The sequence below is a fragment of the Poromitra crassiceps genome (genome assembly GCF_964638095.1).
Source record: "Poromitra crassiceps genome assembly, chromosome: 3".
Classification (NCBI taxonomy): Eukaryota; Metazoa; Chordata; class Actinopteri; order Beryciformes; family Melamphaidae; genus Poromitra; species Poromitra crassiceps.
In genome coordinates this window covers 5,196,632-5,201,074 of record NC_139625.1, presented here as the reverse complement: position 1 = coordinate 5,201,074, position 4,443 = coordinate 5,196,632, and the positions used below count along the sequence as shown (strand labels likewise).

The window sequence follows — 4,443 nt, the reverse complement described above, 5'->3', positions numbered from 1 at the left end:
TTAGCTGGAGATTGCATGGCTGTGTTCAAGAACGTGTTTTGCAACAGGAGAGGTTAGTTCTTGTCTCATGATGGAGCTTTTGTGTTCTGAAATCAGAATTTTCAGTTGTAATTGAGTCTTTCCCACACACAAATCAAACCATAGGGCGTAGTGGCGTCCACTACAGAAGGTTGATGGTTTTATCCCTGAAATTGCTTTTGGTGACTATAGCCAGCACCCTGCATGGCAGCTTGTCATGCAGTCCATTTACCATTAAGGACATTTTTGTATTACACACATAATGCACCACTTTACATTAAAAGTCTGCCCTGAATGGAGGTGTTTGAACTAATTGGTGTGGGTTGTGCTGTTACAATGAGCACATGAGTGACAAGGATAATTCAGATTGAATTCTCTTTTTGGACCTTTCACATGTGAAGACACAATAATGTATTGGAATGTTTTTCCTCTCTCATCTGAAAGAAGGCTCCCAGCAAACACAATTACATCATGATGATGTTCTGATATCATCTTTCAGTGACGTCCAGGACTAGGCCAAATCACAGCCGATTTGGGGATCATTTAGACATCTACACAGGAATGTAAAGATGACGTCGAAATATGACGTTACCATGAATAGGCATATTCAGTTATTCTGCTATGTACACAGTGTGTATTCAGCAGCGTTATACATAATTATATCCAGATTAACCTTTATTCTACATTTTCAAAAAATAAAACAGTTACCTGGCCGTGGTTTGAACCCAGGACCTCCAGCTTTGGTGTCCGCTACTCTACCCCTACACCATCCTTCCACAGCAATGACAAGGCACGGATGTAACCTTATTATAGCATAAACTTGTTTTTATTAAAACGTGGGTGTCAAGTCTTTGTGGATCGGGCATTACTGTGTGACATCTAAACCAACTATGTATTATGCTACAGCAGATGCAGAACCCCAAAACACATTAACCCCACCCAAAATGCTACATTCCAACTTCCAGTAGTAGTAGTAGTAGTAGTAGTAGTAGTAGTAGTAGTAATAGTAGCAGAAGTAGTAATAGTAGTAGTAGTAGTGTTGGTAGTAGTGGGAGTGGTAGCAGTAGTAGCAGCAGTAGTTGTAATTGACCGGTTAATGAGTTGTGGGCAATTTAGTGTTGGCGTGTGTTTCATTAAAAGTTTCGAGATTTATCATTTCAAAATCGTTTCACGTATCCAAAATCCTTTAATAACTTTAGGTCGGGGTAGTCCATAGATGACCCAGAAAAAGTTTCGTGTGATTTGGCCAAACGGTCTAGGAGGAGCTCGCAAAAGTAGGTTTTTGATCAAATTCAAAATGGCGGAAAATCTACCACACAGAAATGGGCGTGGCCTAGTAGGTTAGATGCATGATGCTCCAGGGAAACCAGTAGATGTGGAATTTTGATTCTACAGCTCGCGGTTCTGAAGTTATGGACCGACAAACGTGAAATTGGCTGTTATAGCGCCACCATCTGGTGGATTGGTGTAATTTTTTTACTCTGAGTAGTGGGTGATGTCGTGAACCTGTGTGGAAAGTTTGGGCAGTTTAGGTCGGGGTAGTCCATAGATGACCCAGAAAAAGTTTCGTGTGATTTGGCCAAACGGTCTAGGAGGAGTTCGCAAAAGTATGTTTTTGATCAAATTCAAAATGGCGGAAAATCTAGGCACACGCAAATGGGCGTGGCCTATATGGATAGATGCGTATTGATCCAGGGAATACAGCCGAATTGGAATTTTGATTCTACGCCTCACGGTTCAGAAGATATGGACCATAACGCGAAATGGTCTGTTATAGCGCCACCATCTGGCCGATATGGGTCATTTTTTGTTTCTGAGTAGTGAGGCACATTTACAATCTATGTGCCCAGTCTGGCTACGCTGAACATTACAGTTTCTGCTGTACATACAGTTTTACCGGAGAAGAAGAATAAAAAGGAAAAAAAAATCAGAACAGATACAATAGGGCTCCACGCACTTCGTGCTTGGACCCCTAATAAACTGAAATAAAAGAAAGTCAACAACTTAGATGCAGGCTCGGTTCATGCAGAAGGGAGCTGGGGGACCAGCCTCATTCCCTAGCGCCCCCCTCTTATCCGTGGCAGAGCAGAAAAAAGGGTGGGGGGCGTGCTCGAGTCAGCACGTCCTTCAGCTTTAGAGGCCGGCTAAGAACTGGCTTTTCCTGTCTTGCCAGTTTTGAGGAAAGGGCCAGATTTAAATGAGGGTTGCTTTTTCTGCCATTAAGATGTGTTAGATTTGAAATAGGTCCAGCCCATACAACCGTTTGTTTGGGCGTCATCCTCACGGCACTGTGTCTGGTCTGTCACAGTAGAGGTCTGTCGGTCATTTGGTTGCACCCAGATTGCAACATTGAGAGGACATTGAAGTCGACTTTAGCTAGGGGTCAGAGAGAGGCAGGGTTGGGCTGGCTGGAGCCCCTGGGGTTTCCAGCCAGGCTTGAGGCTTGGATCAGGGAGTCACAAAAGGGGCCTTTTGTTTTATCGTGGCCTTGTGAATGAGTAGGGGCTGTGCTTACTTGATCAAATCAAACTTGCTGCAGTCTTAATATAAGTGCATCTGTCTCCAACACCCTGCTGTAGATGTTTTGAATGTTGATTGTTTTTTGATAACTTAGGAATCTGTCATTTCTTCTTTGTTTGTCAGAATGTGGTGTCCCAAGTATGCGGCCATCTTCCTCCTCCTGGCTCTGTCCGTGCTCTACTTCCTGCTGCATCACATCAACCAGCTGGAGAAAACGCTAGCCGATTGGCGATACGACAGCATCAGCTGTTCAGCAGAGGACAGCGACTTGCAACTCAACCTGTTGCCCGTCCCGCCCCACCCCCCCACCCCCCCCCACAAGCTTGACTATTGCAGCTCCCAGCGTCGTGCGCCTGAGGATGTTCTGGAGGAGCGCCTCTTATTGGATTCCATCGCTTGGCCTGAAACTCCACCTCTGTCTGTGCCTGTTTCCCTGAAACGGGTCAGCGACCCCGCCCACAGCACCTTCACCATCCTGCCAGTGAGGGGTGGGGGGAAGCGGCATGTGGGCGATCACCTGGAGGCTGAGATCCTGATGCGGGATGCCCGTGGGTGTCCCAAGAGCTTCGGGGGAGACGTCCTGGTTGCCCGTCTACATGACGCGGTGCACAGCGCGGGCGTGGCCGGGCGAGTGACGGACCACCTGAATGGCTCATACACTGCCGTGTTCCCCTTACTGTGGGAGGGGCCAGCGCGTATCGAGGTGACCCTGGAACACCCCAGTGAGGCCGTCACAGTGTTGCGCAGGCTGACCAGGGACCACCCACACCGGGTCTTCTTCCAGAGCATCTTCAGATCAAGATTTCTCCAAGAAACCACGGTTTGTAATGTCTGCTTGCCTTCCAACCAGGAGCCGCTGTGCAATTACACCGACCTGCACACGGGGGAGCCGTGGTTTTGCTACAAGCCCAAGAAACTGAGCTGCGATGACAGGATCAGCCACTACAAAGGAAGCATCTACCAGATACCTCAGTACCTCATGGCTGAGGAGGAGAAACTCTTCAAAAAAAAGGTCAACATGAAAGTCTTCATTCGTGCTTCGGGGTCTGACAATGTCACTGTGTTGCCAAAGGAGGAAGGTCACCCAGAGAGGCAGATCAGCATTTTGAAGCCTGAACCTTCTGGATATTACTACCAGGGCTTGTGGCGAGCCCTAAGTGGCACCACAGTTCGCCAGTTCAACAACCCCGCTGTCATCAGCGAGTGTCTGAGAGACAAGGTGGTCCACCTATATGGAGACTCCACCATCAGACAGTGGTTTGAACACCTCGACTCTGTGCTGCCAGACCTGAAGCAGGTTGACCTCCACACCACAAAGGAGTCCGGCCCGCTCATGGCCGTCGACAGCATGCGTAACATCATGGTGAAATGGCGCCTGCACGGCGTCCCAGTCCGATCCAAAAACGTTGGGATCAGCGAGCTGCGCTATGTCGCTAACGAGCTGGACAGCCTGGAAGGAGGCCGCCACACCGTGGTGGTCTTCAGCATCTGGGCCCACTTCAGCTCGTTCCCCATCCAGGTCTACATCCGTCGGCTGCAGGGTGTTCGCAGGGCGGTGCGCCACCTACTGGACAGAGCTCCCCACACGCTGGTGGTCATTCGGACCGCGAACCTCATGGACTGGGACTCTCTGACCGGGGTGCTGGTCAGCAGCACCTGGTACACCCTGCAACGAGACAAGGTGCTCAGAGCTCTGTTCAAAGGCCTTGATGTGTGCCTGGTGGATGCCTGGGACATGGTGCTTGCCCACCACCTGCCCCATAACCTCCACCCACAGCCCCCCATCATCAAGAACATGATCGACGTTCTCTTGTCCTACATCTGTCCACAGTAAAATGGCTGCGTGCCTTGTAGCACCTCGGACTAGAACTTAGCTTTATGGCTTTATGAGTTACTCTCATTGTT

At 48.9% G+C, this 4,443-nt stretch overlaps 1 pseudogene across 1 annotated transcript; it reads left to right on the top strand.

The window, feature by feature from the left end:
• The first annotated feature begins 2,662 nt into the window (after window positions 1-2,662).
• Window positions 2,663-4,443, top strand: LOC310774262 (NXPE family member 3 pseudogene; annotated as a pseudogene). The gene has a single exon. The product of its transcript is annotated as an NXPE family member 3 pseudogene (transcript).